General features: G+C 44.2%; 1 long non-coding RNA gene across 1 annotated transcript in view; it reads left to right on the top strand.

The window, feature by feature from the left end:
- The first annotated feature begins 3,796 nt into the window (after positions 1-3,796).
- LOC109323330 overlaps positions 3,797-10,988 on the top strand; it is a 15,244-nt gene continuing 8,052 nt past the window's right edge. The window contains exons 1-2 of the long non-coding RNA XR_002104617.1: positions 3,797-3,807; positions 9,149-9,156. This is a non-coding gene — a long non-coding RNA (uncharacterized LOC109323330). The remainder of the gene's footprint in view (positions 3,808-9,148; positions 9,157-10,988) is intronic.

Raw genomic sequence — 10,988 nt, 5'->3', positions numbered from 1 at the left:
GAGCGCCAGGGAGGCGCAGTGCGAGACCGGGCTGCGGAGAGCCGAGCGCCAGGGAGGCGCAGTGCGAGACCGGGCTGCGGAGACCCGAGCGCCAGGGAGGCGCAGTGCGAGACCGAAGAACGTCAGTTCCATCAGCAAGGCTTGGGGCATGGTAAAGGGGTGGCTGGAGCCACGCATAGCCCATCAGGCTAGGGTGCACCGAAACACCCATTACAGAACTGGGCCAGTGTACAACAGGAAATCATGTCCAAAAGGACTGAAAGACAGCCTCCCTATTATTCACTTTCCATCAAAGACGTGGCAGGTGAGAATTGAGGGTGCTCTTTAGGCTAACTTGGCATGGTAAGGGGGCATTAGGGGAGATCACGGCGACCCCAAGCATGCCATACTGTTACAGGCCCAAATGTCATTTTATACATCTAAATAATGTTTATTTACAACACCACTTTAAATGCTTTACTTTAACTGTATAAAGAAAAAATGAAAAAAGGTAATTGAATGTAGGTATGGGTGTAGCCTCTCTTCTGCTCTTTCTTTGACTCTGTCTTTTCCATGCTCCCCCTTCTCAATATTTCTCTCTGTCTCTCTCTCCTCACACTGCATCTTATCCACATCAGTTCTTGGGTTCCAACCCATCACTCTGAATTAAGCAGTGTCACATCAAGTTCCTACATCATATCATTCTGCCAAATATAGCAAAATCTATGCCTTTCCAAACCAGATCCTTAAAAATACCTTCATAACAAAATATTATGCAGCATAATAGCTATTTTCATATTCTTTTCAGTATCTAAAATGAGGAGGATGGGCAGGAAGAAAGAAGATGAGGCAAGAAATATTTGGTGTGTTATAGAACTAAACAAATTATTTTAAACTAGCTTACTTAGAACCTTACAATTTACTTTCATAAATCTACATCAGCTCTCTACTGGGCCAAAAATAATTATCATCTATAGCACTTGGAGCTTGCAATGGAAGCTCAAATCTGCCAAGATCAATACTGGTTGGCATAACTTCCCATGGGGAAACAATGAGATATTTAATTACTAGCTGGGCTGGGTCATTCTTATGACATTTTTGTGTTGCGCAGACCTAACAAATATTGTGTTAATCTAAATTTATTGTTAGTGTGCTTTCATTCTTTTTTTTTTTTTTTTTTTTTTTTTTACTTATATTCAAAATAGAATTGTTGAAGAAAAGAATGTGGGGAAAAAACCCATGGCTTGAGTTTTACTCCTGCAGTTTCTTGATGATGATTGTAGAGCCATCAGGAGCCAGCAGATGCTCCTCTGATTAACTAGGGTTCAAATAAGATGCTTTCATTCCTAGTTGGACTGAATCTCTGATTCGCAATCTCTTTATTCCATCACAAATGTACTACCTAGCAAATCTATTATGTTACCAGTGATTCTGAAGTTGATGACCTGAGGCCTCTAAGTTTAATCCTAATATATCTCATGATGGTTCCAATGAAATGAGACTGTTGGTACCACTAAGCCTGAACTGATAGCAGTGAAAAAAAAAAAAAAAACAGAACGAATGGTCCCAAATACTGCCCCTGTCTAATAGATATCCATAAACTGGAGGAAGCATGTTCTGCTGACTGTAAACATGGTGTAGCAGTGAACCTGCCATGCGTGGCCCATCTGAAATAGGCTGGCAAGAATTTACTTTTTTTCACTACTTTTATCAAACTGCGTTCCAATCATATGTTCTCTTTGATTTAAAATCCTCAAGCTTCTCTCTTGTAAAGCAATCAAATCCCATCTTAATGTGACCCTGCTTGTCGTGCCCCCTGGCAATTCCCTTTGCAATCTTTTTCTGTGAATGTTTTGCATTTCTGATCTCCCTTGACCTCATGGTGAGAGAATATTACCCACACTATTCTAAGAACCTCTGGGTCTTCTCTTATCTTAATGATGGATCTCTCTCAAAAGGGATTATGTGAAAAAGGAAAAAAGGTACCAGGGAGATGCAACAATATTTCAATAACATTGAGGTACCCCACAAAATCTGGGAGCCAGAATGATTTGTGTAGATTTGAATACGTCAGTCAATAAATAGAATTTAAATGCAAATATAGAATGTAAAGAATAAATTGAATATGTAAGAAAGTTATAAAGAGATTTAAAACTTGAAAACCAACTTGTGCTAAATCAACCTTAAAAGGTGTCAAAGGAGTCTATCAGCTCCTTGGCTTTGGACCAGTCTCAATTCAGTGTACGCCATGCATTTCTGAGTGTAATTGTAATTTTATCTGTAATTTGTCAATACTGAGCAGTATAAAATTATGCAGTCCTCAGAGCTGTATGATTTAAGCAACTGGAGTGGGGTCAGGATGAAACATAATCCTTTGCTCTGAATTTATGGTTTATGTTGATTTAATCTAGGCTCTTAATTGTATTTTAATATAGATTTTTTTAGTATATAATAAAAACAAAGCTGAAATAAATGATAACTTAAGTCCCTGAGCATGTGCATCATTGTAAGTAAAGCAGACAAGCCAGATGTTCAGAGATTACTGGTGTGAGGATAGAAGAAAAAGACAGTGCAGAGAAATGTAGCTGTTTCTATGTATTGTGTTTAAAGGTGAGCAAAAAAGAACTTTTCCGTTTCCCCCCACCTCCTGATTTGAAAGGCTCTCTGGAATCAGCTTGAATGACTGACTGGCACTATAACAATTCTCTTGAGCAGCCCATCTTGAATCTACACAACTGATAAAAAGCCAGGAAAAAAAAATGAAACTCTACAAACAGCCTCATGTTGCCAAATTGCCTGTAATTTGGGTGGGTTTTTACTCCTGTATGCTTTCAGAAGTACACAAGGAGCTGTGAAACCAATGGCTTCTGGATGCATTAGACAGAGACCTTTCTCCTACCCACTAAATGAGTCTTTAGTTCGCTATAGACAGCTATCTGTGCATTACCACTTTACTCACATTAAGGCCTCTCCTTTATTCAACTATCTATTTGGGTTGCACACATATAAACATGACTACTATGCTCACATTAACGCATATGAAGCAATAACCCTGCAGGAATTTTTACCTTGACCTTTCTTTCTTTTTCTCACCAACACATCTTCCTTCTTCCCTTCATTGTTTACAGTTCCATAAGATTACTTTGTTCTGTCAACTGGGTGCAAAATCATTGATTGGTTTTCTGGTCATAAAAGATTTCCTTTCTTGAACAATTAATGGGATGGAAACTGCACCATAATGTAAGCTCTCTTAAAGAAAAAGGAAGATGACTCTTTCATCTTCTAAAAGTGAGATTAACAGCACATATCTGCCTACTGGGATTTTCTCAGTGGCTATAAAGTAGGGTCATTTCCTCACATACAATTGTGCATTTTTAATAGAACTAAGATAGTGTAACAAAATCAACATGTAAATACATTTTTAGTTTATACATGCATATATTCGCTCATGGATCCCAATTCTCTGTTATGTCACTAGCTATATGAAATGGCTTTGACTTCTTTAGCCTTAAATGCCCAATCATAGGAGCAGGGCATTACTCTAACTTCTGCTGCCACATACAGTCTGACTCCACAACTCCTTCCCCTGTATGCTGGCCTTGCGGGAACAGATGGTATAAGAAAGAGGTGCTTGTAACAGGGAACCCTAACCCTGTTATGAGGAAGCATGTGCGCCCCTTTAAGGCCAGGACTTTCTGGACATGGAGGGCTGGTGAAGAAGGGGTTAACAGCTGAACCTGGATGGCTAGTCAGCTGACCGGAACAGGCAGGACTATAAAAACCCTGGGTTGGATAGCAGTAGAGGGCTCAGCAGCTGAAAGGGAAGCAGTGCCTCTGAGAGGTCATTGAAGAAGCTTGGGGAGTGACCCACAGCCAGAAGGGGGAAGCTACGGATGCCCCTGAGAGATGGCAGCTGCACCCTAGACAGGACTGGGGATGACGGTGCAGAATTGAGGCCTGAAACAGGTTCATGCAAGCTGGCCTGCTGCCTTGCTGTATTACTATGATTTTTTGTAATTATGGAGTAACATCAGTGGTTTGGAGGTGGCCTCATTTTTGGGGAACACTCCGAAGTGGGAACCCTGGCACCAGTGAGGGAGCAGCTTTTGGGGGCACAGACCCTGGCACCAGTGAGGCACAGAGTGAGACAGGGCTGCAGAGAGTCTACGTGCAATTTGGGATGACACAAACAAACACCGACACTCAAAGGACAATCTTAAGAAGGCTAGGGAGATCTGGTGCACCTAGGGTAAAAATATATTTTTTGTTTGGACTGACAGTGTGCATGTCTAGGGTTGCACCCTGGTTTGGAACTTGCAGCCCCCTGGTTGTAGGGCTAGTGCCCCTGCCTCTGGGCCAGGGAGTACTGTGCTCCAGAAGGGAGTGGAAAAGGGGGGCCATGAGCCTCCAGGCACTGGAAGGAAAAGCTAGAGTCTTGGAGTCAAACCCTGTTTGGTGGGTTTGGATGGGGAGGCCTAGCTAGAGGTGAGAAAAAAAGGGGTCAAGCCATCCTAGGAGAGACCCCAACATAATAGGCAGTCTCCCACTCACATAATAATTTCCATCAAGACATGACAGGCGAGATTAGGGCCTGACAGAAGAATTCCCAGAGGGCTCCAAGGGCGCCCCACGTAAGGTGCAGATGACCAGGAAGATGGCACTGGGGAGGGCAACTTGTTACAGTGTTCCCCCAGGTCTTTGCCAGTGAAAAATTCCTCTTTCATACTGGAATTCTGTCATGGGAATTCTGGCTGGTTTAAGACATTTTGCACTGCACAAAAATGATTGGCAAATCAGTGAATCTAGCCCACACTTTAGAATCTGCAATTCAGAAAAATAAAAATGTTACAAGATCAGTAGTTGAAAAATCCATGTAAGAAGATAGGACAGAGTATAGGGAATGAGAATTGTACAAAACTAGAAGAGAAAAAGAAAAGAAATGAATCCAAGACTGTGAGAAGGGAACAGAGGGAACAGGGATAGAATCGACCAAGGAAACAATAAGTAAAGAAAAAGACGAAGCAAGAAATACAGAATTATAGAAAATTAGGGGTGGGAGTGACCTCCAGAATTCACTTAGGCCATTTCCCTGCCTGAAACAGAAGCCTCTCTATCCAAACCATCCTATACAAATCCATTTTCCAACCTATTATCAAAACTACATGGTCAACCTGGGCAGAGCCACAAGACATAACATCCTAACCTGCCACAGGTAAAGCAGGGGCACCTGGGTGGCCAACATCCTGTTGCAGCAAAAGTTTTTAAAATACTCTTGAGGGACTCCAAGGAAAAGGACCATGCCTCCTCCCTCCTACTGCTGCTATAGAGGAAGGCAAAAATCCCCAACAGTCTCTATCAATCTGACAATGAGGTAACATCCCTTCATTACATCAGATATGGTAATTCTTGCCCTGAGCAGGAAAGCAAGAACTTCTAGCTAGGAATCTAGCAGGAGCACTGGCCTACCCCAATCAAAAATCACCAGACTTGGCTGCAGCCAACATCCAATGATTTGGAGGAAAATGTAAGAAAAGACCCACATACATGTGGCAGCAGGAGTGGAAAAAAAAATTCCTTCCTGCTTGTATGTGCCAACCATCAAAGCCCAGCACCATGGGAAATACTCAGAGTAGAATATAGGCACAGCTAGTTCCAGATCATCTCTGACCAACGCTTATCCAACCATTTGGACAGTTCCAGTGATGGAAATGTCACAACTTCCCTAGAAAGTCTATTCTACTTCCTCACTGTTCTAACATTGAAGGAGTTTTTCCTGATATCCAATCTAAACCTACTTACTGTAACTTCAAGCCATTGGTCCACGTCCTGGTTTCTGCAGCAAAAAGAGAAAAGTGTTTCCATTTTCTTTATGGCAGCCTTTCAGATATGCCATAAAGACTGCCATCGTGTCCCCTCTTAAGTGCCTCTTCTGTAAGCTGAACATTAAGGGTGTGTGGACCTCTCTTTATATGACTTTCATTCCAAGCCCTTTATCACTTTTGTTGTCCACCTCTGGATCTTCTTTAAACTTTTCCATGTCCTTTCTAAAGTGTGAAGCCCAAAACTGCACACAATACTTTAGATGAGGCCTAACCAATGTTGAGTACAGAGGCAATATCACCTCCATTGTCTTTCACCTAATGCTTCAATCAGTGCATCCCAAAACTGCATGCACCTGTTGTATAGTTATTTCATACTTCAGGCTCATACTGACTCTGTGATCCACAAAGATCCCCAAATCCTTCTCCATAGTGCTGCCACCAGCCAGATATCACCCATTTTTAATTTATATTTTTGATTATTGTTCCTCAGATATAGCAACTTGCATGTTTGAGCATTGAACTTCATCCTATTAGATCCAGCCCAGGTTTCTATTCTGTTAGGATAATTTGGAATTGTTCTCCTGTTCTCCAACATGTCTGCAATCCTTCCCAGTTTTGTATCATCTGAAAATTTGCTTAAGAATCTCTCTATTCCAAAATGCACATAATTATTAAAACATTGAACAACACTGGGTCAGGACAGATGCCTGTGGGACTCCTCTTGAAACTATGGTACATAAGGATGAGATTGATTGCAGTGGCAGAGAGAGGCAGAATAAAACAGTCAATTAAGGAATTCATAACCAATGTTATAAGAAAGAAAGATGATTTTAGAAACTGGGTTTTAGGTAGAATATAGGGGGAGTAGAAGATGGTGACACTGAGCCTGAGAATCATAGTATCACAGTACTTAGGGTCAGAAGGGACCTAAACAGATCATCAGGTCTGACTCCCTGCCCCAGGCAGGAATGGGTGCCAGGGTCATACCACCCCAGCCAACTATCTGTTCAGCCTCCTTTTGAAGACCCCCAAGGTATGAGAGAGTATCGTCTCACTTGGGAGCCCATTCCAGAGCCTGGCAGGCCTAACTGTAAAGTAATGTCTCCTGATGTTCAGCCTGAAACTTCTCTCTACAATTTGTGGCTGTTATTCCTAATAACTGCAAGTAGTGCCTAGGGGAACAGAGCCTCCCCCAATTCCTGCTGGCCCCCCCCGGTGAGTTTGTAAACAGCCACCAGATACCCTTCTCTTGTGGAGGCTGAATAGGTTCAGGCCCTTTAGCCTCTCTTCGTAGGGCCTGCCCTGCTGCCCCTTGACCATTCAAGTGGCCCTCCTCTGGACCCTCTCAATGCTAACGACATCCCTCTTGAAGCACAATCCCCAGAACTGGATGCAGTACTCCAACTGTAGTCTGACCAATGGCGCATGGAGGGGAAGAATCACCTCCCTGGGCCTGCTTGTGATGCATCTGTAGATGCTGACAAGGTGCAGTTAGCCTTACCACATTGGTAGCTTATGTTCATCCTGGAGTCAACAATGACACCAAGGTCCCTTTCTGCCACTGTTGACAAGAAGGGTGTTTGTTCCCCAGACTATAGGTGTGTTGCTGGTTCCTCCTCCCTAGATGCAGCACCTTGCACTTGCCTGCATTGAAACCCATCCTATTCTCGTCCACCCACCTCTGTAATTTGTCTAGATGTAGCTGGATTCAGTCCCTCCCCTCCAGCTGCCCACCTTGCCCCACAACTTGGTGTTGTCAGCAAATTTGGGCAGCATGCATTCCACATCCACATCCAGATTGCTGATAAAGATGTTGAACAGTATAGGCCTCAGGACCAAGCCCTGGGAGACTCCATGGCCCACATCCCTCCAGGTTGAAAATGACCCATCCACCCCACTCTCTGGGTGTGACCATTTAACAATTTGCCACCCATCTGACTCTGTAGGCATCAATGCTGCAGTCACCAAGTTTTTTTAAAGAAAATATAGTGGGAAACTGTATTAAAGTCCTTCTTAAAGTCCAGGAAGATGACATCTACCCTGACACCTGATCAAGTGACTTTGTGACCTGATCATAAAAATGAAACCTGGCTAGTTGGGCAGAACCTGCCCTCAAGGAACTCATGTTGGTTGCCCCTGAGCATTACATCCCCTGCTTGGCCCTTGCAGATATGCTCCTTGATAATATTCTCAAAGCTCTGCCCAAGGACCAAGGTAAGACTGACTGGCCTATAATTGCCAGGGTCCTCCTTTCTCCCCTCCTTGTAAATGGGAACCATACATGTCCTTTTCCAATCCTCTGGTACCTGGCCAGTGCCCCATGAGTGCTCATAGAGCTGTGCCAGGGGCCCCACTATGACCCCCGCCAATTCCCTCAGCACCCTCAGGTGAAGAACATCTGAAACTACTGATTTAGACATGTCCAGCTCCTCCAAAAGTTCCCTAACTAGGTCATCCATGACCCTAGGCATGGTAGTGCCTCCCCTGGGTCCATCCGCAATTCTAGTGGGGGAGATGATCCAGTCCCTGTTCAGGAATATGGAGGCAAAGGATTTGTTAAAGAGGTTAGATTTTTCATTTGCCACAGTCACCAGATTGCCAAACCTATCCTGTAGGGGCCCCACATTACACACTGGTATCTTCTTCTTACTTCCTATGTATTTGGAAAAGGATTTTTTATTGTCCTTAATTCTGGTCACTAGCCCTAGCTCCATCTCTGCCTTGGCCTTCCTAACAGCCTCCCTGTGGTCCTGAGCAACAGAGGTGTAATCCTCCTTGGTGATGGCCCCTTGCTTCCACTGTTTCTATGCCTCCTTCAGGCATCCCTGGATGCATTTGCTGAGCCATGGGGGCTTCTTAGCATTCCTGCCCCACTACTGTGCATTGGGACTGACTCCCTTTCAACTCAGAGGATCATCTCCTTAAGGAACAACCATCCATCTTGGACTCCCATCTCATTTAAGCTCTGAGACCCCAATGCCCCTCCTACTAACCTTAACCTACAGAAGTCAGCCCTCCTAAAGTCAAGGTCCTCTTCCTTGCTGCTTGCTTTCACCATCCTGCCCTGGATAGTAAATTTCAGCAGGTGATGATCACAGGAATATTATAATGGTCAGAGTGAGAAGACTAAACACACAGGAAAAGAGCAGACTATGATAATAGCATTCAGGAAAACTTGTCAGACTTCCTGATGCCCATAACGGTTGTGTCCAGAGGAGCACGCATGTGAGCTTTGCAGCACCTCAAAGGCCTTTGAGGTGCTGAAAAATACACATGGGTCACATGGAAAGGTTCTCTGTGGTAGAGCATGAAGCCAAAAATAGATACTGGGAAATCCCTGCATCTAGAAAGAGCCGTGCCAAAAAAGCAGGTGCACACATGTGCTACCTGAAACTAGAGCCTGGCTGGCCATAGCCATGTTCGGGCTGCTGGCCAGGCTTTGTGCACCCACATCACCATGACTCCATCCTTGTGTTAGAATTACACAGCTTGCATCTTGCTCTTGATATGAAAAGAATGCTGCCCAAGGTTTCTCCCTCTCCTCCTTAGTCTTTCTCATGCTGATTACAGAAACTGGAATTTAACTGCATAGCCTTGGCGAATGAACTGTTGATGAACCCTTGTGGCATTGAGCATGCTTAATTAGCTGTTGCATATTTACCTCTCTGCCCTCCCTACTCAAATGACTAATTATACTATACATGTGATGTATGTGATAATGTAGTTACATGTATGTTTGTATGAAATGGAAGTAAACTGCAAGAACTTCTGTGTTTGTGCACGTGCCCAGGAGATTTGAAAAAATAAATGCTGTTTGCAAACACAATCAGGGGTCAGAGTTAATTTGAGCATCTAGCTCTGCTCTGACCTTTGCTTGCAAGCAAATAGACCCTTAAGTGCCGAGTGATGTCTGTGTGTCTGTGATCTCTGCACGCCTCCAGAAAACAAACCGCTGTTTGTGCAACAATTTGGTGAGCCAGGCAGGAGCCTCCTGGACCACCCTGGGACCCAGTGACAAGATCGTCCCTGCTGCCACGGGGAATGTGCACTGAGCCACCTTTTTGGGCTCACCCAGGGGGTTTGAGATGTGAGTCGGGGTACCCAGGAGGTTAAAGGCTACCTGTGTAAAATTTTTGGTTTCTGAGGATGCCAGACGCACATTCCAGCATTCCGATTGGGATCTCTAGGATACTTGAGTGAGTATATGAATTCCCTTGCCCAATTTAGTTTTTGGATCTGGGGACAAAGAGACTTGTTCGATTTGGTTTTGTTCCGGGGATTCTTTTGGCCCAGAGTTTGGTGTGCGTTGGATGCACTTTTGCGGACAGTCTTTGGCTCGGATCTTTTGGTGCATGCTTTCTGGTATTTGGTGTGCATTGGATGCACTCTTGTGGGCATTAAAATGGGTGCAAGTAGCTCCCATGTAGAAAACTCAAGTACTCCTCTGGGTTGTGTTTTACGGAACTTTAGTAAATTTACAAAGCAGGCAGATTATGGGGTAAAAGATGAAAAAGGATGATTTAATTAAGTTTTGTCAACTCGAGTGGCCAACATTCGGGGTCCACTGTACCCCGAAAGGATCCTTTGTAGTAAAAGAAGTGACAGCCGTCTATGGGGTAATTATGCAGGATGGACACTGAGATTAGTTCCCTTACATAGACTGTTGGTTAGAAGTGGTCCAAGATCAGCCACGTTGGATTAAGAAATGCTTAGTAAAATCTCACGTGATGGTTGTTAAAGGAAAGACCCGAGGGGGACCGCCTGTACTCCCCGAGTCTAATGAGGGGGGGGGGATCCTGAATTAGCCGAGTATCGGACTCGTTCTCCGGTCACCCTAACAGGTAGTGAGGATGAATCAGACACCTCCCCAGGACCCATTCCTTCTGCACCACCTCTCCCTCCCTCAGGGAAACCACCACTGGCGTATCAAAATATAGCTAATGATTCAGAGCGAGTGCCTCAGCCAAGTGCCCCATCTGAATCGGGGAATAAGAGCTTTAATTTGCGCAATATTGTAAAATCACGGACAGTACTGAACTGCCCGATGCGAGAGGTTATCGGAGAGGGGGGCGATGCAACTTTTGTCTACACCCCATTTAGTACTTCAGATCTATTCAATTGGAAGAATCAGAGCCCCTCTTTTCGTGAAGACCCTGAAAAGATGAGGGACTTGTTTCGATCCATTGG

The sequence above is a fragment of the Crocodylus porosus genome, unplaced genomic scaffold (genome assembly GCF_001723895.1).
Source record: "Crocodylus porosus isolate Cpor-Errol unplaced genomic scaffold, CroPor_comp1, whole genome shotgun sequence".
In the NCBI taxonomy this organism is placed as follows: domain Eukaryota; kingdom Metazoa; phylum Chordata; order Crocodylia; family Crocodylidae; genus Crocodylus; species Crocodylus porosus.
This window is presented reverse-complemented; position numbering and strand designations above follow the sequence as displayed.